A 27,803-nucleotide genomic window follows, 5' to 3' on the forward strand; every position below is an offset into this window, starting at 1 on the left:
TAAACATTTTTTTTCATATACTTGTTGGCCATTTGTATTTCTTCTTTTCAGAAATGTCTATTTAAATATTTTACCCAATTAGTGATTGGATTTTCTGTGTTTTTTGTTTGTTTGTTTGTTTATTGTTAAAGTTTTTGAGTTCTTTATATATTCTGAATATCAATCCTCTGTCAGAAGAGTAGCTGACAAAACTTTCTCTTATTCTCTAGGCTCTTTTCCACACTCTTAGTTGCTTTCTTTGTGTTACAGAAGCTTTTTGATTTTATGCCATTCCACCAGCTCTCCCACTCCTTGGTATTTATCCAAAAGAACTAAAATCAGCACACTACAATGATACATGTATATCAGGGTTTATGGTAATGCAATAGTCAAGTTATGGAACCAGCCTTGATGTCTGTCCACAGGCAAATGAGCAAAGAAAATATAGTATATATGTTCAATGAAGTTTTATTCAGCCATAAAGAGGAATGAAATTACTCATTTTCAGGTAAATAGATGAAACTAGAAAACATCAAACTAAGTGAAATAAGCCAGCTTCAGAAAGTCAAAAGTCAAATATTTTGTTTCATATGTGGAAACTGGAGAGAAAGAGAATTTTAAAACGGGAATCTCAAGAAAATAGAAGAGAAATCAATAAAGTAAAGGAAGAGGATCAAGAAGGAGAGAGGAGGGGCTGGATTAGCTCAGTGGTAAAGCAAAAGGCCCTGGGTTCGATCCTTAGCACGACATAAAGATAAACAATTAAAAATAAAGTTTTTTTTTTTTTTAAAGAAGGAGGATGGAGGAGTATTGGGGAATTAAACTTCCAAATGATGCTATATCTGTGTATAAGCATACTATAATGGATCCATATATAAATATACACTACCTAAAATAATAGAAGAGAAATCAGTAGAGTATAGGAAGCAGATCTGGAGGAGGAAAGAGAGATGGGAAAGGGAAGGCACTGGGGAAGGAGATCGATTCAGTTATGTGCATGTATGAATCACACTGTTATGGATAAGAATAATGCACCAATAAAAAAGAGAACTAGTGTTTGTAGCATCAATCTTAGAGAAGAAAGAAGGACCAAGAATGAACAAGAACTCAAGGAAATAAAGCCCTAAAACATCCCAAATTTGTTGAAATATATACAACTGCAGAACCAAGCAATAAATGGACCCCAAAAAGATCAAACCTAAGAAATTCACTCCAAGACATGTCATAATTAAACTCATTTAAACTCAAAACCAAAGTTTGAGTTTCTATTCAAAAGTAGATAAAAAGAAATGATGCATTATAGGGGACATCAATTCAAGTGGCAGCAGATTTCTCATATGAAACCATGGAGGCCATAAGAAAGTGGCACAACATTTTCAATTTCTGCAAAAAAAAAAAAAAAAAAGAACCATCAGTGAAAAATTCTGTATGAGGAAAATATATTTCCAGATTGAAGGAGAGATAAAGACATTGTCATATTAAGGAATGCAAAGAGAATTTGTTGCTGGCAAATCTGCACTTAAAAATGTAGCTAATGGAGATAAGCATGTAGCTCTGTGGTAAAATGATTACCTAGCACAAGAGAGGTCCTGAGTTCCAGCACCACATATGCATGCACACACACACACACACACACACACACACACACACACACACACACACACACAGTAGTCAAAGAAAGTTCTCTAGAGAAAAAAGGAAATGATAATGGAAGAAGGCTTAGAACTTCCAAAAGAATAGAAGAGCAGTGAAATGGATAGGGGTAAATATAATATACTGTCCCTTCTTGTAATTAGGTTTATAAATTATATTTGATGTTTGAGACAATAATTATAACACCTTTTGATATATTGTTCAATGTATATAGAGAAAATACTTCTGAAAATCATATTTTAAAAGTGAGAGTGTAAAGAACCCTAAGTGGAAATAAAATTTCTGAGGGGAAAAGAGAATGTAACCAATGATTGAAGACTTCAACATATCACTCTCAGCAGCTGACAGAACTACCAGATAGAAAATCAGAAAAGAGGTGGATAAACTGAACACATTTGAGCAACAGGACTTAATTAACATGGAAAGAACAGTTCACCTAACAAGAGCAGAATGGGTGTTTTGCAAGCACTCAAGGAACATTCACCAAGATAAACTATATCCTGAACTATGAAATAAACCTTAAAAAATTAAAAAAAATTATGTGGAATATATTTTCTGACCATAATAGAATGAAACTAAAATTAATAACCAAAAGATAAAAGAAATGTTTCCAAATACATAGAAATGAAGAAAAACATTTTTAAAAATCCTGAGGTCAAACAGAAAGTCTCAAAGGAACTTTAAAAATACATATAAGTGAGTAAAAATTATGACACAACATAATCAAAATATGTGGGATACAGATAAAGCTGTGTTGAGAGGGAAGTTCATAGCACCAAAGGCTTACTTTAGAGAATAGGAAAGCCAGCCATCTGAGTTTCTACTTCAAGAAAATAGTGAATAAAGAACAAAATAAGTACAAACTAAGAGCATGAAAGGGTATAATATATATAGAAGCATAGATTCATGAAATTGAAAGCAGGGGACTAGTAGGGGAAATGTATGAAACAAAACAGGTTCTTTCAGAGGAAAAAAATCAATAGAGTTGATAGCACTCTAAAAAGAATGGTAAAGATAAAAAGTTTCAAATCACCAATGTCAGAAGTGTAATAGTATATATTGTTAGAGTTCATATAGTCATTAAAAGAATAATGAGAGAATATTAGACAGTAACACTTGTAAATTGGATAACTTAGAAGAAATGGACTGAGATTCCTCAAAAGCCACCAACCACTCAAACTTAACAATGTTGAAATCAGCAACCTGAACAGGTCTGTAATATTAAAGTAATTCAATTTTAATAATAACAGAAAAGCTCCTGAAGAAATCCTCAGACCTAGGTTTAGTTGGAGAATTCTAGCCAACATTTAAGATATTTTAAACAATCTCCTCCAGAAAATAGGAAAGAACACTTCTGAGGTCATTTTAGGGGCTGGAATTGCCCTTGATCCTAAAACTAGACAGACAGTACGAAAAAGGCAAAACTATATACCAATATCTCTCATAAACTTAGATACAGAAATCCTCAACAACACATTAGCAAGTTGAATCTGGCAGTGTATAAAATGAAATATATACACTATAACCTGGGAAAATTTATTTCTGATATGCAAAGTTGCCTCAATAAATGCAATTTATTCTATCAATAGATTAAAAAAGAAAAAATTATATGATAGCTCTATACAGAAAAAAAATTTGACAAAACCCAACAATCTTTCATGATTAAAAACTCTTAGTAAACTAGGAAGCAAGGGAATTTCCTCAATCTAATAAAATTATGTATAAAACTTATAACTAATATCATGGTTAGTAGTAGAACACTGAATAATTGACTTCCAAAGTCAGGAAAAAGGCTCAAAAGTTTACTATTACCATTGTCATTCAACATAGTGCTGGAAGTCTTAGTTGCAATAAGGCGGGAAAAATAAAATACGAAATTAGAAAGGAAGAAAAATTTTTAAAAATCCCTATTTGCCAATTACACAGTTGTCTACATGGAAAATCCCAAAGAATGTTCAAAAAGACTACCAGAACTTACTGAGTTCAGCAAGATTCAGAATAAAGATTGATATACAAAAATTAATTGCTTTTCTATATACTAAACATGAACATATGCAAAATAAAATTTAAAATACAATACCATTTACAATTGTTCCAAAGAAAATGAAATGCCTAAGTATAAATCTAACACAACAAGTATAAGATTTATATGCTGAAAATCACAACACCTGCTAAATGATGTCAAAGAAGACCTAAATAGATGGAAAGACATACTATGTTCATGAATTAGAAAACTTTGCATGGGAAAGATGTCAGTACTCTTCATATCTATAGATTTAATGTAATTTCTGTCAAACTTACAAAATAAGATTATTGTGGACAAGTTTATTCTAAAATTTACATGGAAAAGCACAGGACCTAAAATAGCTAAAATAAAATTCTGAAAAATAAGAATCAAGTAGGATGAATTACTCTATCAAACATTGAGACTCATTAGATAACTATAGCAATCCATATGGTATATGGTGAAGAGATAAACACACAGATAAATGGAAGAGAAATTTCTGGGCCCCCAGAAATGGGCCCATAAAAATGAGACTTATTGATTTTTTTAAAATGAGAAGCAATTCAATAGAAGAAAGACAGTATTTTCAACAAGTAATACTGAATTAATTGGATACCCTGAGACAATAAAATGAATCTCAATCTAAGTCTCACACATTATTAAAAATTAACTCAAAGTGGATTATTGACCTAAATGTAACTTGTGAAATTATAGAACTTTTTAAAAAAATGTAGAAAAGAATTCTTGAGACCAGGAGCTTTTAAAAAGCTATTTTAAACCTGACATTGGAAATATAGTTCATAACTAGAAAAATTGATAAACTGAACTTCATCAAAACTTAAACTTTTTCCTGTGAAAGACTAGCATCTTTCTACTGTTGAATTTTGAGAGTTCTTTATGTATGCTAGACCCAAGTCCTCTGTTGGACATGTCATTGGCAAATATGTTCTCCCTGCCTTACTTTTCTTTGATTAATTTCTAGAGAGTCGAAAGCATGGAATACAATTGATTGATGAATTCAGGGGGATGTAGCTGGAGGTAAAGTTATTTCTCTTGGCCTTTATCTGAAGAGATGTTGGACCCAGGAACTGCCCAATAGAAGGTCTGCAGTTTGCCACATCCAAGCACCTGACTACAGGAAGTGCATCTGGTCACAGCTCCTGACACCTGCTGTGGGCAGAACACTCAAGCCCAGGGAGGGCTTAGGCACCTCGAAACCAAGATCCCTAGGTGCATTCACTTAGAGATGTGGGGGGGTGAATCAGCCTGTTGCTTGTCATCAGTGGACACACACTGTATGCCCTGCTGTGCTCCCAAAGTTTTCAAGCCACTTGGCATCCAGAATCAATGCCAGTACCATGGCAGGGCTGTATCATGCCACAGCCTGCACCATTCAGCTGCCCTTATTCTTATATATTGGGATCCACTCACCCTAGAGAGGCTGCCGTTCTCTGTCCTGGATTCTGCTTTGGCTCTCCTAGCTGAAGTCAAGAGGGGAAATTGAGAAGACTAAAGGCAGAAAGTAGCGAGCGAGTTTCACAGTATTCTGGTATTACCTACAGGGCTTGCACATCGTACCCTGAAGTGAAACTCTTGCAGTCCTAGAGTTCCTAGTGATGTTGGGGTTGCTGGTACAAGACGGGGAAGATGTGTTTTCCATTTCCTGCAGGCTTTCTTTTAAGCCAAATAGAAGGTTTTCTGACCCTTCCATTATTTCCCAGGGCAGAGGCTGTAAGCCTTTGGTGAAATTTAATTACATCCTCCACCAAATCCAATTATGACCTACACCCATGAAATCCCATTATAAATTTATTTTGCTTCATTAGAGATACATCAAGACAGGTCCTCTCCTAATCCTTTCTGGCAGATCTCCTAAAGAATGTTACTCAGAGGCTTTGCACATATTGTTCATCACCCTGCAGTGCACATAAGCAAAAATGCAAATGACCTACTGTTAACTTACTTAATGACCAAGCGGGGGCACCTTCTTGCTGCCTGGTCAGAGTGCTTGTGTTGTAGACTTGTGTCTCAGAGCTGCTGATATCAAGTATGTGTGCTTCCTGGCTGGAAGCTTGGCAGAGGTGCTACTAATCCTGACGTCCTGAAAGCAAAGGGTATTTCTCCAAGCAAGTGAGTGCTGGGTCATTCCAGTGCCAGATATAACAGGCAGCCATGAGAACAAAACCTCTTATACTTTTTCCATGTTTAAAACTCCAGATCTTAAACTCAGCCAAGATGTAGTGTTAGGACAGGCCTTGATGCAGGGGCTGAGGAGGTCAGCCTTCTTTGCTGGCCTGAGCTGTGCTATTGCAGCAGGCCCACAGAAGCTATCAAGTAGTAGTGGAGTGTTAGCCATTGATCTTTTGTAGTTTCATTTAAACTTAAACTGAAGGGGAGGGGGGAAAAGACCAAATTGTTATCAGATTTTCTATTTAAAAAAAAAAGCAGATTATAAAGGGATCTTAAAACCCTGATGGTATTTTCCTAAAGATATTCAGAGAATGAACAATCAATCATCATCAGATACATTTTTTCCTTATTTGCAATGTTTACAATGAAAAAATTCTAACAAATTTCAAGAGAAAGTTGGGAGACTAGTATAACAATCCAACAAAAAGTTGGGAGGCTAGTACAATCAAAATCTGAGGCCCACCTGTATTCATCATAGGTCAACAGTGTTGTCATATTAAAATTTCTACTTTCTTACCATCTATGCACGAGTGTAAGTGTGAGTGTGGGTGTGGGTGTGTGGGTATGTGCATGTGCATGCACACACAAAGCCATTTAGAAGTATATTGTAGACATCAAGACACTTCATCCCTAACAATTTTAACATTTGTGTTCTAAAATTAAGGGCCTTTTCTTATAAAACATCATCACACTTAAAAAATAAACATAATTCCATATCATCTAATAAATTCATCAGACATGACGAATCATCAACAGCATGAAAAAGAAAGTGCCAAATGGACAAAGAGAACAACTGGAACTAGAGGAAGAAAAGCAGCTGCACGAATCACTGCCTGTAGAGATGTGTGATGCTATTGAACAAGAACAGCCTGCTATGAAAAAGGGCATTCAGAGAATCCTAAAATGCCTTGCAAATTAGAAGCACACAATTGCAAAACAGACACAGACAAAAACAAAATCTAATCTGAGGGTTAAAGGACCAATTTGAGAAAAGTTCTCGATTTGAAGACCAGGAAGAACAAGGTAAAAGGAGTGAAAGGGCAAGAGATATGAATGATGGGTCCAGGGGATCTGTGACATTCACGAGAGAGGGAGCCAAGAATATAGCCAGGCAGGCAAAACCAGAGATCTAAATAAAGAGTGTCCCAGATCTGAAGACAGGCACAAGCCTCAGGCATGGTGGAACCCACTGGAAAAGATCGGAGCCTTCAAAGAGCCTGGAGAATTTTACAACATCTAGTAAGGACAAAGAAGGACCCCAAGCCTCAGGCCAAGTCATGTTAGATCACTTACTTAAAAGGGAGAGTCAGATTGACCTCAGGCCTCCCAGCAGCAGTACCAAGGATGCATCAGCCCTTCTCAGCTCTAATGTACCCTGGGGATCTTGTTCAAGTTCAGATTTTGGGGTGGGGAACTGTGCGTTGCCAACAAGCACCTCAGTGATGCCCCATGACTGCTGGCCTATGGACCACACTTAGGAGGCAAGGGTCTGGAGTAACATTTAGAGTCCTGAGGGAAGTTATATCAAATGCAAAATTTCATAGCTGGTTGAATTACCAATGAAATATGAGGCAAAATAAAGACAGATTTTCAAATGCTCAAGAAGTTTACCTGCCATGAATTTGCTGAAAAAAATATTACTTGTGAATGAATTGCAGAAAAGCAGAAAAGGAAACAAGAATTTATATATTTATTTGAAATTTTTGTATTTTCATTAACATATGTAATTGTACATACTAATGGACTTCAGTAGGATATTTCAATATATGCATACAGCATGCACTGATTAAATCCAGCTTCCCTTTATCCACCCACCTTCCCAACCTCTAGTGATCACTTTTCTACATTCCTATCATCTTTTTTTTTAGCTTCTATGTATGAGACAGAATACGTACCTTTACCTTTCTGTGTCTGGCTTATTTCATTGAATATAATGCTCTTTAGACCCATCCATTTTGTTACAGATGATAGTTTTCATCTTCTTTAATGATGAAAATTATTCCTGTGTATGTGTGTGTGTGTGTGTGTGTGTGTGTGTGTGTGTGTGTGTGTGTGTGCTTGCACGCTGGCATACACAATCCATTTATCCATTGATGGGCACATAGACTGATTCCATATTTTAGTTATGAACAGTGCAGCCATAAGTATGGGTGTACAGTTATGTTTTTGGTATGCTGATTTCATGTCCTTTGGATATATACCCAGAAGAGGGACATTGGATCATATGGTAGATACATTCTTAAACTTTTAAAGAACCTTCATGCTGTTCTCTGTAGTGGGTGATCTCATTTACATCCTCACCAGCAGTGTGAGAGCGTTCTTTTTTCTCCATATCCATCTATTTTTTAAATTTTTTGATAGCAGCCATTCTAGCTGGGTGAGATGGTATCTCACGGCAGTTTTGATTTGCATTCCTGGAGGCTCATGACATTGAGCATTTTTCATGTATTTGCTGGCCATTTTTATTTCTTTCTTTGAGAAGTGTTTATTCAGATGTTTTGTCCATCTTTAATCATGGCTATTACTCCTTGTTCTGATGAATAGAAATGATTTCTCTGGCTCTATAGGTTGTTTCTACACTTTGTTGGCTGTTACTTTCGCTGCACAGAAGGTATCTAATTTGACGTAATCCCATTTCTCTATTTTTCCTTTTGATTCTTCTGCTTTTAGGGTTACATTAAAAAAATATCATTGCCTATACCAATGTCTTGAAGTCTTTCCCCTATGTTTTCATATAGTAGTTTTAGGACTTGCAGTTAGGTTTTTGATCCATTTTGAGTTGATTTTTATACAGAGTGAGAGATGGGGGTCAAATTATCTCTGTGGATGATATGATTCTATACATAGAAAAAAAAACTAAAGGCTTCACCAGAAGATTATTAGAATTAATAAATAAATTCAGCAAAGCTGAATAAGTAGCATTTGATACACTAATAACGCAATTGCTGAGAAAGAAATCTTGAAAGCAATTTCATTCACAATATGAAAATTCCAAAACACTGATGAAAGAAAATGAAGAAGAAACACACAGAAAAGAAAAATCTTCCCACATTCATGGATTAGCAAAATTAATATTGTTAAAATGTCCATGCTATTCAAAAAAATTCACAGACTCAGTGAAATCTGCATCAAAATATCAATAAAGTTTTTCACAGAACTAGAAAAAAAAACAATGCTTCAATTCATATGGAAGCCCAACCCAAGCCATCGTGAACAAAAGTGCAAAGGTGAAGGCCTCACAGCACCTGATGAGGTCAGTACATCCACAGAGCACAGCAGCTAAAGCAGCATGGGAATAGGATAAAAATGACACACAGGCCCTGGAACAGCATAGAGATACCAAAATAACCCCCACGTCTTCAGCCAACTGATCCTCAGCAAAGGTGGCCAAACCAGACCCTGGAGAAGGGACAGTCTCTTTGATAAATGGTGCTGAGAAAATTGGACATCCATGTGCAGAAGGAATGAAGAATTTAAGAGACAAGATACTTTCTGGAGCTTACCCAAGAAGAGTCTGCATAAAGAAACACCTGGATGGTGGGCACAGGGCAGCAGAAAACGGTGAGTCCAAATTAGACTCGGAAGGCTCAGAGGTCAGGAGCATGGCCTGAGGAGGAAGTGGTTTCCATTCAGCACTTAGCATGATTAGGAAACATGGTGGTGGGGTGATGGAAAAAATGCATGTCTCTTCTTGAAATAAAAGAAAGAAAAGCCCACCAGGACTCCAGGAAAAACAGAAGCTCTCAAAAACAGCTGCTCCACCGTGTAACCCAGCTGTCCCCCTCCTTGGTCTATACCCAAAGGACTTAAAAACAGCATACTACAGTGACACAGCCACATCAATGTTCACTAAACTGGAACCAACCTATATGCCCTTCAATAAATAAAGAAACTGTGGTGTGTATACTCAATGAAATATTACTTAGCAATAAAAGAGAATAAAATTATGGCATTGCAGGTAAATGGATGGAGTTAGAGAATATTATGCTAAGCAAAGTAAACCAGTCCCCAAAAACCAAAGGCCAAATGATTTATCTGATAAATGGATGCTCATCCATAATGGGATGGGGGGGCATGGGATGAATGGAACAAAGGGGAGGTGGGACGGGGATAAGGGGTAGGAAAGATGGTGGAATGAGACATTTATCACCCTAGGTACATGTATGATTGCACAAATGTTGTGACCTTACTTTGGATACAACCAGAAGTCAAAAATTGTGCTCCGTTTGTGTACAATGAATTGAATAGCACTGTCACGTATAACTGATTAGAACAAATAAATAAATTTTAAAAACCCAACTGCTGCAACCACAGAGCAAACTAAAACAGGGTGCAAGAACCTTGACCCTCTGCTGCTTCTAGGAGAACACCTACTGGAAACTGGAAGGGGTGCTGGAGGCAAGGGGCTGGCCAGGACGCTTTTTACTTGTGACCCACCATTTAATTTGGTTTTGAATTTTTAAAATCAGTGGATTTGAAGCCATTAAAACATAGCTTCTTTCTTAATATGAAGTAGGGGAGGGAGAAGGAATGAAGAGTAACAAAGAAGAGAAATCCTGTCCCAGAGGACACACACATACACCACACACACCACACCACACAACCCACACACACCACACAACACACACATACACACCACATACCACACAAGACACACACACCACACAACAGACACATACACACACACACACACACACACACATACTTGTCTTCCAGTCTAAACACTCCACCACTGGGGAGTGCCAAAGTTCTCCCGTGACAAGCAGGACACTGGCACCTGGAATGAGCCCCAGGACCAGTCTGCTGATGGCAATAAATGAGGCAGGACCTTGAGCTGGAGGACTCAAGTTCCCTCTGCAGCAGGAAGAGGCCCGCACAGCAGTTCTGAGAGAACATTCTCCGCAGCCCTCTGGCTGCAGGTGAGCCTCAGTGATCAGCAGGTGGAGATGTTGAGATACCAGAGGGAAGGCCGTGCAGGTGCCTGGGACCACAGAGGGGAATGAAGGTCAGGGCACCCAGACGCCTGGCCAGGGAGCCTGCTCAGCTCCTTCAGAGGGCCATGGGGCTGGGGGACAGCTCTGCACCCTGGAAGATCAGCAGCCTCCCTCGTCCCCAGGCCTTCTGGAGGCCCGAGGACCTGCCTAAGCCATCAGAGCCAGAGAAGAGTTCAAGGGACCTTCCCTAGGACCTGGGTGGGAAGTGACACCCTGAAGTACCTGTAGTGATAGCAGGAAAAAATTAGGCGGAGGCCAGAGGTGAGTGGAAGGAGGCTCAAGGGCAGACAGAGCCCTGGTTGGTGATGAGGTTGACGCAGGGTATGTAGGGGGACAGGGCAGCCACAAGCAGTAGGGACTGAGGTCTAGCTGTCCGAGAGCGGCAGTGCCCAGCCAGGGCAGCGGCATGGCAAACGCGGGAAGAGGGGGCTTGAAAATCTGTTTGGGGGAGAGAATTGATTGAAAGCATTTCTAAAATGTGAACATTCAATTTGGGAATTTGGGTGGACTTTGGGATTGTCTTTAAAAAGCTGACCAAGGTGGTTTGAGCAGACATTCTGTTTTTCTGAATCCATTGACCCCTATGCAGAGCTGACACTAAGTTTTTTCAAAACCAGATGTGGCTGCATCTAAATATTTAAAGCTCCCTTCAGGGCCTCCATGTGTGAGCTTTCGGAAAAAGGGAACCTTCTGAATCTGGGCCACTTGTTTATCTTTACTTCTCCTAGCTTCTCAGAGCGATGCCTTCCTTTTCCGTACAAATTCTGAGTTTGGCCATGAGATTAAATGAGATTGCATTGCTGTGCAAACTGGCAAACATGAGTTCTTGACAAAAATGCATTAATTGTGTGTTTTAATTCTGATGCTGATCTAAGCAGAAATTGTCTAAAAGGGGGTTTTCATTGGGATAAGAGCCTAGTAACCAGGACCTCGGAGGGGCTTCCAGCCTTGGTCTTTGTACAGTTGTCCCCCTTTATCCAAGGGGCTGCCTTCCATGACCCCCAGCCGGTGCCTGAACCACGCGCAGTGCTAATCCTGGGTATACTGCTTGTTCTCCTACGTACACACCTATGAGAAAGCTTCATTTATATGTTAGGCCCAGTAACAGCAATAATAATAACTAAAAATAATGAAATGATAGAAATACTTTAATAGAAGTTATTTAATTGGAACTGTTTATTACTAGAATTTTCCATCTGATGTTTTTAGACCATAGCTCACCACGGGGAACTGAAGCTTGGGAAGTGAGACTGTGGATAAGGGGGACTATGTATCTATAAGCTGTTGGCACCAAATAACATCACCTTGATCACCTGGAGCCAATGAGGGGGGAAATATAGATTTTATAGAACCATAAAAAAGTGTGCCCAGTGAAGGGCACTGGATGGTAGGATGTGCTGCTGGAGGGCGGGTGGCAAGGCCACGGAGAGGAGTGGTGGAGGGAGTCGTGTCCCCAGCACAGAGCCAGCACCACCCCAGGGACCCGCGAAGAGCAGGCTGGGCCTGGTGTGGGGCAGCCTGCCATCCGCTATTAGGACTGTTAATCTGAATCTCACTTGGTTTGTAGTTTCACTTGTATTTAATTTCATAGTTTATAGTTGAACAAGAGTTATAAACACAAGGTGTTTATATCTGGGTTTGTATTTGCACATGTTTAAGTAACATTAATTTGAAACAACTTCAGTCAACACGGGGGAGGGTTTTCCTCCTTGGGGAGGGCTTTCTGAGTTACTCAAGTTGCAGAAAACTTCATGGGATTTATTTTTTAATGTGTTCCTCATTGCCATTTATTTATTTTGTTGTAGACTTAAAATTTTAGTTACTTTTTCTTTTCAATAATAACTTTTTTTAAAAGTGCTCTAGGAACATCTATTCCAACTGCCCTAAGCAGTTAGATGGTGTTGTGACCGCGGCCAGGGCGTGGGAGTCAGCAGGGGACTGGCACTTCATGCACCCCGGGGAACTTGCTGGAAGTGAGGGAGAGTGGGGAGGGAAGGAGCAGGGGGGAGAGGGGGGTGGGTGGGGGTTGGGAAACCACCTGCGCACATCAGTCTTGGGAGTTCAGTGGGGACCTGTGGTCAGTGTGTAACGTCCCAGTAACATGGATAAAACCACCAGAACACCTGTGGGCCTCCATGGCCCTCCATGGTGACCCCAGTCAAGCTCGATGGCCCATCTGTCCTTCAGGCCCAAGCTTCTTTTCAGAGGTCAATTCCACTGAACTGACCCTGGAGTGCTTTTTGGATCTGTGTCTCAGAGTAGATGCTGCAAGCCCTGGGGAAAGACGAGGCTTCAGGGAAGACCTTGGGGTCATTTCAGAGATTTCTGGTGCCAACTGTGTAGGCGGCTGGGTGAGTGCCACACATTTTCCATATCTTGGGTGGGAGGTTGGAGGGTAGCTGTGCTCTGGAGCAGCCCCTGTGCTGGGCTCGGGCCATTCATCAGGGTAGGTGATGTCGAGGGGCAGGGCTGGGGCAGGGGCTCACTCCAGGCTTCTCTTAGCGGCTGTATGGGACCTTGGAAGAGGCCCACACCAGGGCCACCAAATCACTTGCCTCCTGGGCTAGGCAGGGCCCTAGATTACTGTCGCAGTCCTGGGAGGCTCAGAGAACAGAGAGTACTTGAACAAACAGAGGGTCCTCACCCCCTCCAGCTCCACCAGCAGCTGCCTTGAGGGAAATGGGTTCAGATTCCCAGAATTTCCATTTTTCCAAGAGAAGGCGAGGACACTATTTTTAATGGGAAATAGCTAAGGGTCCAGAGGGAGCCTGGAGATCAAACAGAACTCATCTGTGGGGAGGGATGAGTCTCGCACCCAGCAGGTACATGCCCTTTACCAACTGCTAACTCTTCTCAGCGTTCCTACTCTGAACAACTTGGCCCAAGAAGCCTGTGGAGGATTTGGTGCCCCCTGGGGAGAGACAAGGACCACGAGTGGGCTCAAAAGTTTCCATCCTTCCTCAGGTCCAGAGCACGCATGGGGGATTGCTTCTAATAACTGGCAGTCCCCAGGCTGGTCCCTCCAGGAGGCTGCAGAGGTGCTGGAGGAAGGACGTAGCGTCACCCACACTGACTAACCTTGAAGTCCCAGGCAAGGCTAGCCTCTGAGGGCAACAGCCTGCATCTGCAAGATGGAGGCATCATTGCGCCTCCCAGGGTTTCAGTAATTATTACCAAAAGTTTGCTCTTTGTTCCTGATGCCACTCTAATAACAAGGACACGTGACAGGGGTTCACTTGATACTATATGACTATGGCTTTGAAACTTATACTTTTTTTTTCATTTTCCCAAACCTCCTCTCTGATCTTCTTTTCCCTAAACTTTTCCTTCCTGATCTCCTCCCTGATCATCTCTGATATTCTTTTCTCTAAAATTCTCCTCCCTGATCTTCATTTCCCTGATCTTCTCCTCCCTAATCTTATTTTCTCCGAATCACCTCTGTAAAAGCCCCTGTTCCTGCTGATGGGCAGAATCACAGGCTTTGGGACAGGAGTCCCCTGTGTTTCTCCTTTGCTGGCAAATCAATAAACCTTCTTTTTCCTTTTTTCTCAAAACCTGTTTTCATTACTGGATTGGCATCAGTTACGGATTCAGTTTTAAGAAAAAGGCAAAGAACTTTTCTTGCTTTGCTAGCAAGGGAGAACCACAGGGTGCTCCTGCCCCAGAGGCTATGATTCTGCCCTTCCACCAGGGGGAGCAGGGGGCTTTAAAAGAGGTGACTCAAAGGCTACATTCCAGTGTTTTCTGTTGGAGTGTAATTCACTTGTTAATTTGGAAGAGAGTCATTTCTGAGATTTCTGGTGCCATCCCTGAATTACTTGGGTTCCTGTGGTGAGTGTGTGCTCAAGGACAGATCACTCTGCCTAGGATGGAGAAGAAAGCTGATCCTGTTTCTTCCAGAAATCAGGGAGTGAAAGATAGGGAGGGAGGGAGAGAGAGAAGAAGAGAAAGAAACGTGTCCATTTTAAAAATAAGTCGTAGTGCCAGAGCAGCGAGGGCTATATTCCAAGCATAAAGTGGACCCCTGTATCATAATCACTCCCATAGCATGCTTAGCACATAGTAGGGGCACAATTAAGGCTGTTTGTGGCACTAGATTACTAGTTCTTTCCTCCACACCGAACGCAGTTTTAGCTTCTGCTAGACACCAGGGCTCAAGCCCCTGTGCCCCATGAACTGGCCGGGTCAAGTTCTAAGCAGGGGAACCAAGTGCTACGCTGCCATGCTGAGGGAGAGAGCCCGGCTGTGGCAGGAGGACTACTGAATGGGGTCCAGGTGTGTCGATGGGGAACGGAGGGAAGAAGAGACCCAAGGAAGGGACAAGGAGCTGGAAGAACGTCTGTCCCCATGGTCTGCTGCTACCAGCCTCTCCTCCGGACCTAGAGACATGAAGCCACGACCACTTTGTGGTGTGTACAGATTCTGTAGGTCAAAAGCTATAACTAACAAGGGTCAACAAACCCCACCCTCACGCACAACTACAATGCACCAATAAAATATGGGTGGGGGAGAGCTTCGTGGGTGCTAGCCATGGGCTCCTTGCAACCACTTAAGTCTGCCCCGCAGCAGGAAAGCAGCCATCACCCAGTGAAATGAGCAGGCCCGGTGGTGTGGTGTTCCCTAAAACTTCGTTATGACAGGAAAAAAAATAAAAAGTAATTCTAACAAGAGACAGCAGAGGTGGCCCATCTAGTAGCCTCCCGCCCTCCATGTCAGCCTCTATGCCTTTCAAGGTCAGCCCTGAAGGCAGGTCCTCCCCTCGCTGCCCCTCTGTGCCTGCTGCACTTTGGCTTTACCTGTTACCGTGGCACGAACATGTGGAGCTCTCTATTCCTGCCTGTCTGCCCAGCCGCTGTCTGTCCCTGCCTTCTCTTCATATCCCAGTGCCCAGTACCGAGCCTGGCATATAGTAGGTGCAGTTTAGGTGTAGGATTATTAAGAGCATGGACTCTGGGTTTAAGTCCCAGCCCTTCCACTTCTTGGCTGTGCTGATCCTGCTTAACTTCTAGCCCTGAGCTGTCTCTTGTGGGCCACAGGGTGACTCTATTAGCTCCCCAAAGTTGTCACAGGGTTAAATTAGTTATTCCATCTAAAGAGTTGGAACACAGCTCAGCCTTAGTACACGCTCAAGAGTGCCTATACACAGTAGGTGCTTCATAAATGTAGCAAAACAAAGGAAGAAAAACCCAAAGAAAACACTTTCATTGTCCAATTGGGAATAAAAATTGAAAAGATAAGTTAAATTGGGTCCAGATTTAACTAAAAATAGCAACAAAAAACTAACCACTCTTAAATTCAGTTGAACTATGTATAAATTTTTCTGGGCCTAAACATTTTTTTCCTTTGTTTAAAAATGAAATCTATGTTTAAGGCCCAGCGATTACTCGGAGCATCAGACATGTTGGTTTATAAGTTAAAGTAGTCTTTCTTCTCTTCTCCTGGGCTCTTTTCTCTCCCCTCCTCCCCCTCCCCCTTCCTCTTCCTCTTCTTCCTCACCCCTTCTCTTGTCCCTTCTTGCTATGGAATTTTTAAATATTCTCTTCTATGAACTGTTTCCTTGGGATACCCAGCATCTAAGAGAAATTAACTCTAAATTGGGTTCTGGAGAATCATGCCTCTTGGTCTTTTTTTGATCTTTGCATCCCTGGATGGCCCCTGGCCTGCCTTCATTGTTCCAGATACCACAAATAAAAATATACACACCCTAAGACATTCTTATTTCAGGTAAACAACAAATAATTTATTAGTGTATGTCCTGTTCAATATTTGGCTGCCCAAATATTACTAGGGTGTCCTGTGTTTACTGTGGCAATCTCATTGGAGTCCCCAGGACAGGGCCGGCCTTGTGCCACCGCTCAGGCCCCTGCTCAGTTGACTGTTCTGTCCTCACAGTCTGGAAATGCTCAATCATTTTTTTAACAAAAGGCTCCCCATTTTAATATTGTATGGGGTCCCCAATTATGTAGCTGGTCCTGTTTCAGCCTTGGAAGAAAACTCTCCTTGTTGGACTTTTTTGTTTTGGGGGGGGTGGTACTGGGGATTGAACTCAGGGGCAATTGACCACTGAGTCACTTTCCCAGCTCTATTTTGCGTTTTATTTAGAGACAGCGTCTCACAGTTGCTTAGTGCCTTGCTTTTGCTGAGGCTGCCTTTGAACTTGCAATCTTCCTGTCTCAGCCTCCCCAGCTACTGGGATTACAGGTGTGCACCACCGTGCCCAGCCCTTGTTGGACTTCTTAATCCAAGTCTCACTGTACCTGGCATAAATCAGGGGAATATTTAGTGTAGAAATGCTGGTTGCCTCCTAGATGTCTTGAAAGCGATTTGACTTAAAACCACTTTTATTGGTGTTACACAGTCCGTGCTGCATGATGAATGTGACATTGATTATGAACGTGGGCTTCTGATGTCATCGTTCTACACAGTTGCCACACTCATCGCTTCCAAATGTCAGCTACAGATGAACTTGATTTCTCCTGCAGATGGGGCCTTCCTTACAAGAGAAGGTTGCTCAGGTGGCCTATAGTTCTCTTAAGGAAAGGGCTCCATCAGGCTGAGGTTGTGGCTCAGAGGTAAAGCACTCACCTACCATGCGTAAGGCATTGGGTTCAATCCTCAGCACCACATAAAAATAAATAAAGATAAGGTATCCACCTATAAGTAAAAATAAATAAATAAAATTTAAAAGAAAAGAAAGGGCTTCTGAGCAGATAGACCAGAAAATGAAGAGTTCAGGACCAGAAAACCATAGAAACAGCTGCAGAGGCATCCCCCAAACCGCACGCCCCCATGGGAGAAAGCGCATTCCAGGTCATCTCAAGGAAATCCGGCATGCCCTAGACCCCTGACTTTGCTGAGGATGTAATCACTGCAAAAAAACCGACGTTTCATTTTTAAAAAAGACTTACTCGGAGGTTCATTTTAACTCATGAAATCTTGACTACAACTAAAAGATCCCATGAATAAAAATGGTAGTGAGTTTCCTGGTTTTGACAATCACTTTTGTTATATAGGAGATCACTTTTGGTGGAATCTAGGTGGTGGTGGCTAGAGAGAATATCTCTGTAATATTTTAATTTTGCAACTTCTGGTAAATCTGATTATTTAAAATAGAAAGTTAACATACACACATATGTGTTTGTATGTATGTATGTGTGTGTGTATATATACATACATATATATATATATATATATATATATATATATATATATACACATACACATATATACATACATATGTGTGTGTGTGTACAACCAGTATGCTACAATGCTATATTCAGTAATATATCTAAAAGGTTAAAAACAAATGCCTCTTCATTGCAAGCTCTGTCTAGATGCTCCCTGATCTATCTTTGCCTCCTCCTTGTAGTTTGTCAAAGTCCTGGGTCTAGAGATGGCAACCCACAAACCTCATGGTAACTGATGGTTTCAGTCACTTACCTTTTATGATAGGGCCTCGACAGCAGAAAACACCTCTTCTTAAAAATTATGTTGGCTTGTCTCATGACCTAAAAAAGAAGCAAGCACCCTCAATGGGTTATCTTGTCATGTAGGCCAGGACCCAGCTTCTCTCAAATTTAGCACCTGAACTTGATTGTTATGTCATTCTAATTTTAATACTAGTTGGAGTGAGCTAATTTTCCCAATTTAAGTTGCTTAAATCAGAAAGGTGGAAATGACCACGAGGGAGATTTTAAGGGAGGGAATGTACTAAATGAGATTCTGAAAACAGGAAGCAGACTCCTCAGCTCCCAACTCTGTGGTGCCTGTCTGGGGATACAAGGAGGGACACTTGGCCCTCTCAGTGCTTAGCTTCTGGGTGGCAGGTAGACCACACACCAGCAAAGAAGTGGTGCTGTGTCCTCAGGTAGCAGCAATTGCTACCAAGAAAAATGGAATGAGAGAAAACTATGGAGGATAGAAATCAGAGAAAGCCATTGCTCAATGCTTGGAATGAGGTTGCTTTTATGGAGGTTTTTTTTTAATAGAGAGAGAAGGGTTGGAGCATTATACACCTAATAGATTAGCAGGAACAAAGAAGTGGACATGTCAATCCTGGTGAGAAATTAGTGAAGCTGAACTTGACTGCCAAATCATGTTAATTTCAGCCCTAGTTCAAGTTTGTTCCTTTTCTTACTTTCCCCACTGTTGGCAGTGTTTGATTTTCACACTTATTTTGTATAGCAACAACCATAAAAATGTTCCTATTCTTTGATGCGTAATTCAGTGACGCGCAATCCCACGGGATCTAATGCATTACCAGAGATACCTAATAACACTCCCTTTACTATCCTGAAATGAAATCATGGATCATAAAATCCATCTAGAGACATAATTTTCAGAATTCGAGGCAATACTTCAAAGAAATCAAAGAGACATAATTTATAATAAAGCAAAAAGAAAAATCATGGTAAGACATTCCCGTGCCTGCCTCCATACACAGGATTACCAAGGCAACCTCAAATGCAGACCGAAGCCCAGGCCTAAGAACCCTTGGCAGCAGGGACGTTGCAGGTTTCTATGGAAACAGGAAAGGAGAGAATAGCCAGAAACACCTGTATCTTCATGGGGAGGGGAGTTAATCCTTCCATGACCCTGGGACTGGAGAGCCTGACAGCCTCCGTGTCACTGCGTCAGGCCTGGGCTCTCACTAGCCTGCTGTTTATCTGGATATATTGATGTCAAGGTTATTGACAGTGTAAAATTGGAAAGAACCTAAGTGTCTTACTGAATGGGAAATGTTTAATTAGCATGATTTATTCAAACAAAGAATACTATATAGCTATTAAACAGCTAAGTAGAATCCTATATAGCAATGCAAAATATCCCAAAATATCACATGATATACTATTAAATGATAGCATATATAAAATTTTATATAATTTCTGTAAAACCATTTATACAGTGAATAAGGGAAATTCTAAAAATAATAACCAAAAGAGAACGAACTAGCACTCTACTGATTAGTTAATAAATCACCCCAAACTTAGTACTTTGAAACAACAGTTTGTTAGCGCATAGTCACAGAACACCAGCAGTTTGGGCTGGGCTCGCTGTTGGGGAGGCTGGTTGCGGGCTGTTGGGGAGGCTGGTTGCGGGCAGCTGGGTCAAGGTAGCCTCACTTGTGTCAATCTGTCAGTGAGTGAGCCACAGACTTCTTTGAACAAAATCCATGCAGTATTTTAGGCCCGAATTATATCTTTAAAGCTGCTGATGGGGCGGGGGCGGTAGAGATGGCTTAATTTGGACATTTTAATATTATTCTCTAAAGGCCTAATTAACCAGAGAATGTCAAAGGCAAAGAAGAGAACAGACTGGCCATCTGATCTGCAGAAGGCAGGCAGCTTTCATCCGACATGTCAGTGAAAGTATTCGGTTCCAGGACCAATGTTGAGGCTGAGGCAGGCAGGAGGCCGAGCTAGTTAGAAATCAGCCGTGGGGGGAATCGGAGTGGTGGGTAAACACAAGGCATTTGCCATGGGCACTGGAGGTCCCTGGAAGGAAGGGGTCTTGCTCTTGATTCCTTCCAAGGAGTTGCTCATAGGGAAACTGCCTTATCCAGCGGCAGTATTTATAGGCACTCTGGCCTCTCTACCTTTCTGAGCATGGCTGATGAGGACTGAACTCTGCACAGGTGGTGGCCCGGGAACTGCTGGCTCAATACACCAAACAGCACAAAGACCAACCACTCGCTGGCCTGCTCTGGAGCTGGGTGGCGTCTGTGAGTGACAAGCTGAGGACCAGGTATGTATATCACTCAGGGTGTCCTTGTCACCTGCCTTCAATATCTTATTATCCAACCTAAGTTTGCAAAATCTTGACATGCCCAACTTACTCTGGTTTGAAATTTTTTACTATCTAATGTACACAAAAATGTGAATATGTAAATTGAATGCTTTTGCAACCTCTGACCATCATAAGAATTCAGACAATGCTGATTTTCTTCTTTCTCCTCATGCACCTTCTTTCTTATACACCCACTGCTCCTAACGCATTATAGGTTTTAACCCTCAAGCCGCATTAAGTAGGTTTTTATTTCCATTTCATCAATGAGGAAACTGAGGCACGGAGGTTAAGTATTTGCTCATGGTTGCATGGCTAATGAATGGCAGAGCTGGAATTTGACGCCACACGCAGGATACATGATTTCAGGATGCTTTTATCATTTTAATCAGTTTTTTTGTCTTAGCATTGTCTGTAAGCTCTGAAGATAAGGCATAATATATGCTATATCAGGGACTTCCTGTTTTCACTCAATATTTTGTTTCTATGGTTTATCCAAGTTGTTATATGTGGCCAAGAAGTGTCATATCATCCCCAAATAGTCCATCATATGTATATACCGTAATTGGCTAATCCATTCTAATCTCCAGTATTTGCGGACCTTTAGGTGTAAGCAACATTTTGATATTTTGCACAAAGTTGTTACAAAAAAATCTTTCTTATGTTTTCTGGGGAACCCACAAGAGTTTGTACAGGGCTTTCAAACATAGTTGACATGATCTAGAGTCAAAAATGCATTTCAATCATCACAACACCCAGAGCCCTCCATCCCAGACAACTGAAGCAAACTTTCCAGGAAACAGTGCCTGTCCTGCTACTCATGTTACTGTCTGGTGTTTTTAAATTTTATTTTTTAGAACACTGGATATCAATCTTTTAAATGGATTTCATGGCCCATCCGTGATTTGCAACCTGTTGTTTGAAAAACATTCCTCTAGGGTAGATATCACCCAGAAGTGGGCTTGCTATTGTGGAATATGCCAATCTTCAACTTTACTAGACAGTGACAAGGTATTTTTCAAAGTGGTTCTACAAGTCTACCCTCCTGCCCGAAGCACACATTCTGTAGAGCCACAGCTGATTCTCCTCAGCACTTGATCTTAACAGATTTCCTAAGTTTTCTCAATGCAACATAAAAAATGATCTCCTATCAGGATTTTAAATCGCATTTTCCTTATTACTTCTAAGGCATACCGTGTTTTCCCCCTCTTCATTTTCCTTATGTTTTTCTTCTTTGGTGAAATGCCTCTTCATGTTTTTATCCATTTTTTTTTCTATTTTGTGTGTGTATGTCTCATCTTAGTGATTCTGAGGGGTTCTTTTTTCTATGTCACTATAGATGCTACAACCCAGTTAGTGGCTTTTCTTATACTTTCTTTGTGGTATCTTTGGATGAATGCAAATTCCTGAATTATAACAATTTAAGTTAAGATTATAAATTTTTAAACTATAATTCATCCTTTTCTTTGATATTCAACACTTTCTTTATTGTCATGAAATATTAATTTTTTTAAGTCTTGAGAGTTTCACATTTCATGTTTAATTCCTGAATTCATTGGAAAATTTTGTATGTGCTTTGAGGAAGGGATCTAATTCCATTTTTTTTCTCAATTTTCGGAGTTGTTTGTTGTTCCAGTACCATTTAATAAACTAACCATCCTATCCTAGTTATTGGCAATACAAACTTGCTAAAATTTTCCTTGAAATGTATTCAATCTATGGATTTGCAGAAAATTTAACATGTAAATACTTTTCTTACTCTGGCATTTGTTAAATTTCCACACATGTGGGAGTCCATTTGGGGGTTATTATGTTCCTAGAGAGAGTTTGTATATTTTTGACCCAACAAACAGGTTATAATTACCCTGTCTTTATGATAAAATATTACTCTATTATTATAGCTGAAATACAACTTAGAATTATGTATTTCCCTATAGGCAGGCACACACACACACACACACACACACACACACACACACACACACATATAAATTACATATTTAGAATTTTGTATTTCCCTATAGCTATTGATATCAGTTTGTCAAATTCCTCCAAAAGAAAACAACAGTCTTATATACTAAAGGCAGTGTTGTAAGAATGAATGTATATTATCATAGTTGGATGTAAGGTGTCCCCCAGAAGCTCATGTGTGAGACAAAGCAAAGTTTAGAGGAGAAATGGTTGTGTTATGGGAGCCTTAACCCAATCAGTAAATGAATGCCCTGACAGGATGAACTAAGTGGTACCTGAATGAAGTAGGATGTAGCTGGAGGAGGGAGTATCATCGGAGTGTGCCTTTGGGTATATATTTTGTATCTGGCAAGTGGAATCTACCCCCCCCATTTCTGATTATCATGTGAGCTGCTTCCCTCCACCACACCCTTCTGCCATGAGGTTCACCTCGAGCCCTGAGGAATTGAGACAGCTGCCTATGGATTCAGACCCCTGAAACTGTGACCCCTTAAATGAACTTTTCCTCCTCCACAATTGTTCTGGTCGGGTCTGTTAGTCACAGCAGCAAAAAAGATGACTAAAACATGTATGAAGTACCCAGATTACTCAAATTAACAAAGACAAAAAATTGATTATAGGGGCTAAGAGAGATGCATAGCCATTATTTAATGGAACCAGGTTTCAGTTTAGAGTGACAAGGTCCTAGAAAGGAATGAAGGATCCACCAAAATGATTAACATGACAAATGCTTCCACATGTTTATTTTACCACAGTTTTGAAAACTTGCTAAAATTTTCCTTGAAATGTATTCAATCTATGGATTTGCAGAAAATTTGACATGTAAATACTTTTCTTATTTATTTTGTAAATAAAACAGATATTTTTTCTCAAAGGTTTTAATCTTCTAAGAATCTTCTAGGGCTGTACAATTTTACCCATACATAGTATATCCTCTGATAGATTTTTTAAAATATTTATCTTTAAAATTTTTTTTTCGGTTGTAGATGGACACAATACCTTTATTTTGTTTGTTTTTATGTGGTGCTGGGATCAAACCCAGTGCCTCATGCATGCTCGGCAAGTGCTCTACCACTGAGCCACAACCCCAGCCCCCTTTTGATAGATTTATCATTGTTTTGTTGTTGTTAAGAGAATTTTTTAAATTCTATTTTTGCTGTTGCAGTTGGCTTTTCTTTCATTCTTCTCCTCCTTCTCCTCCTCCTCCTCTTTCTTTCTTTCTTTCTTTCTTTCTTTCTTTCTTTCTTTCTTTCTTTCTTTCTCTCTCTCTCTCTCTCTCTCTCTCTCTCTCTCTCTCTCTCTCTCTCTCTCTCTCTCTCTCTCTCTCTTTCTTTTTTTGGTATCCTGGATTGAACCCAGGGGCACTTAGCCACTGAGCCACATCCCCAGCCCTTTTTATTTGTTTAGTTTTTATTTTGACATAGGGCCTTTCCAAGTTGCTAAGGCTGGCTTTGAATTTGTAATCTTACTGCCTCAGCCTCCAGAGCTACTGGGATTATAGGCAAGTTCTACCATGACTGTCTGCGGCTGGCTTTTCTAAATAAATCTGACTGTAAAAATTTTCTTCTAAATGTATCTAGATTCTTTGTTTCCCCCCCCACACACACAGGCAATCATATAATTTGCAAATCATGATTTTCTATTTCTTCCTTTTCAGTTGTTTTTCTTTTATCCTTTTCACATCTTACTGCAAGGCCAGGAACTTTGGTGCAATTGGATTAGAAGTAGACAGAGAAAGTATTTGTTTGTCTAGTTCCTGGTTTAAAAAGATGAGTTTCACTATTAAAAATGTTGGCTGGAGCTTTTGCTAGACACACTTGTTATCCTAAAGAAGCTCCATTTCTTATTTTTAACACATTTGCATTATTACTAGATGATGAATTTTTCAAATGAGTTTGCATCTATTGAAATGAACCTACCTTTCTGTATTCTGTTAATTTGATAAATGACCTGTCAGTCTCCTGGTGCTGAACTACTCTGACATTCTGGGGACATCCTTGGCTTTCTCAGGCTGGGTTATCATCTTCACGTTCCTGGGGCTTGGTTTATTCTAATGGGAGCGGTTTTATACTTATTGGCTCATAATTTTCCTTTCTTCAACGTCCCTGGTTTAGATTTGTGTCAAGGTTTTACTAGTCTCCTGGAGCTAGTTTGGGAGTGGTTTCTCATTCTGTGGAAGAATTCAATTATTTGAAAATTATCTGCACTTGTGGGAATATTTTAAACTATCAATTTAATTCATTTCATTATTTTAGAACTGTTTAGGCTTTTTCTCTTGTGTAAGTTTTAGTAATTGTACTTTACTGGGAATTTATCCACTTGGTGCAAGGGTTTTCATACTATTCTGATTATCCTTTGAACTTGTGCTGGATCTGTGGCTACGTCCCCTTTGTCCTCCATAGAATTATCTCCTGCACCTTCTCCTTTCTCTGCTGGTGCTGCTCAGTATCACCAGATGAGTGTTGGTTTATTGCTACTATTATTATTATTTTTCACACCACCAACTGTTAGCTTTGTCAATCCTCTCTTTGTACCTTGTTGTCTATTTCATCTTTTTACATCTATAAATATGTCATCTCTTTTATTCTACTTTTGGAGAGCTTACTGTGTTTCTTTTGTGTATTTTTAAAAATATATTATTTTTTATTTGGAAGCAAATAAAAAATGATTACTCTCTCAATCCCAATGTATTGAGCTAATTTCCAGAGGATCTATTCATGAGACAATACCATAATGCAGTCCTGATTAAAAACATGGAAAATACAATAAATGTTTATATGGGACTTTTTGTAACCATGGGGGTGAAGTGAAATTTAGAAATCCATAGTCCCTTCTCTTCTTTCTATTTAAAAAGTTGCTGCTCAGGTTTCTGTTTATTCCAACCATGGTTTATCTTAAAGCTTGAAAACACGAGTTCCCACATCCCTGGACTATTTTGCTGAAGTTTCTGTTAGCTTTATGTCTCAATTGGTTCTCGCACACTGAAGCAACTTGGTGCATCTTTTTAAATATGTCGAGCCCTGAGTGGGCATTGTATAGCACCGATGGTTTTCTCTCCAACTTATTAGGTTGAAAATTTTCCAGTGTAGGAGGAGTCAAAGGACTCGCACAGTTCTCCAGCAGAGTCGGTTTCTTCCTTTCAGGAAACTTGTTCCCCAACTGGTCACAAATCATCTGCTCTTTCATTTCTTTTCCAGAGAGCAGAGAAGGGCTTGTTTCCATTATTTGGAAAGCACAACATACTCTCACACATATGCAAATCTATATTCCTAGCAAATTTTTCCAGGACAGATTTGAGATGTGCCAAAGGCAGTATTCCAATTGTAAATATTTGGAAAGTTCTAGCCCATTTATTTTTGTCTCAGTTATTAACCTCCAAAACAGTACACATGGCTCCCCCACACATCCGGGTCCTGCTCATTCACTCCCCCTGTGCTTATCTACTTAAATCCCCACACTTTACTTACCCTGATTTTTACGTGAAGGAAGGAATTGTCATGGACACTTTTCCAGCTCTCTCTGCCACTGGCCACTGCCCCACACTTGGACACAGCAGGACCTGGGCTCTCAGCTTCCCCAGAGCGTGCACCCCCATAGAGCAGCAGGATATCCATCACAGTGACAAAGCTCAGGAGAAGTGCCCATGTGCCGTGAGAATGAAGAAAGGTGGCCGAGAGCTTCTGTACTCTGAAACCCCTCCAAGTGAGCAGCCCTTTGCAGGGCCACCCAAGGCTACCCCTCATTTGGGCTGTGAGCGGATTAGTCGTTGTCCTAGAAAGGCCCCATGAGACCAGGTGCTACTTGGCACCTGTGAGGGGCAGTCCCTGGCTCTGCAGACAGCGCCACTCCACCCCTGCTCATCCCAGGGAGTGCGGCCTCCCACTGTCCCCAGGGAGCCTGCCACTGTCCTCCTCACTGCTCTCACCAGCCCAGGGATCCCAAAGAGGTGGTGAGTGTTGAGCAAAGTCAAGATCCTGTCCTGCACTCCTGGGCCTTTCCACATTATGAATATTTTCAAATATTCAGCAAAGTTGAAAGGCTTTTACAATGTGTCTTTCACTGGGTGTTGGGAGGAACCTGTCACAGAGAAGCTACTGTGATCATACTACTGTTCTTGCCAAACCACCATCACACATACACAGTCACATGCCACTCGATGACACGGACATGCACTGAGAAACACGGCAGCTGGCAGCCTTGCCATAGTGTGAACATAGCGGGGCACTGTGTGAACCTTTTGTAGGTCTGGACCTAGCAGTGGCCTTGGGGCAGCGAGAGGCAGGAGGCCCCTGCTGGTGGGACTCGCACACACGCAGCAGCTGACTTTCCATGGTGCACCCAGACAGCAAGTCCGTAAGCCAGGACCAGAGGTTTCCCACCAGGATCCAGGATTGGGTACTGCACATGGTAACATGTGCTTTCAAAGGACCGGGAGGCAGCACATGAGTTTACACCAGTGTCCCCACACACTTGAGTGATGTGCTGCAGACTTATGATGGCTGTGGTGTCACTAGGCCACAGGAATCAGCTCCACTGATGCTAAGGGACCATCTGCTAGGCAGTCTGTCATTGGCTGAATTGTCCTCATGCAGCACATGACTATCTCTCCATGCATAAGTCCCTGGCTCCTGTGTCCATTCTCCTTCTCCTTTTGACGCATTTCAAGGTAAACTGCAGGCATGGCCAGATCTCTAAATAATCCAGCAGGAACATCATTCACTCCAGTTCAACATTTGGCTGTGGTTCTCTTTGTTCTTCTGCAGAAAATTTACATGCAATGAAATGTACATCTGTTCTGCATTCACTGAGTTTTGATAAATGCACACCTCTCTGGAACCAACACTCCTGTTAAGGGCTAGTCCATCACTGATCACTCCAGAAAGTTCTCTCTGTACCTCTCAGTCAATGACCACCACTCCAAATGAAGTCATCACTCTGATATTTTCCCATCGCACGTGAGATTTTCCTGTCCTAGAAGTTCACATAAGGGGAACATAGAGTCTGACCTCCTTTGCGGTGGGCTCAGGAACCCCACAAGATCCTTTTGGAGATTCTCTATGGTATCACGTGTGTTTGTTCCTTTTTGTTGCTGAGGAGTGGTATTTTACTTCATGATTCTCAGGGATTTGTTTCCTATTCTCTCATGATGAGTAGACACCTGAAATGTTCCTACTAGGTGTTCCAGTACAGTAAGTAGAACAGCCATGGATATTCTCCAATAAGCCTCT

The 27,803-nt window shown here is 41.0% G+C and overlaps 1 pseudogene across 1 annotated transcript in view; it reads left to right on the top strand.

The window, feature by feature from the left end:
* The window catches only part of LOC144371895 (acyl-coenzyme A oxidase-like protein), a 275,541-nt pseudogene that overhangs the window by 172,634 nt on the left and 75,104 nt on the right, over positions 1–27,803 (top strand). Inside the window, exon 14 of the transcript XR_013431978.1 lies at positions 20,456–20,565. The product of XR_013431978.1 is annotated as an acyl-coenzyme A oxidase-like protein (transcript). The remainder of the gene's footprint in view (positions 1–20,455; positions 20,566–27,803) is intronic.

Source organism: Ictidomys tridecemlineatus, chromosome Y (assembly GCF_052094955.1).
Source record: "Ictidomys tridecemlineatus isolate mIctTri1 chromosome Y, mIctTri1.hap1, whole genome shotgun sequence".
In the NCBI taxonomy this organism is placed as follows: Eukaryota; Metazoa; Chordata; class Mammalia; order Rodentia; family Sciuridae; genus Ictidomys; species Ictidomys tridecemlineatus.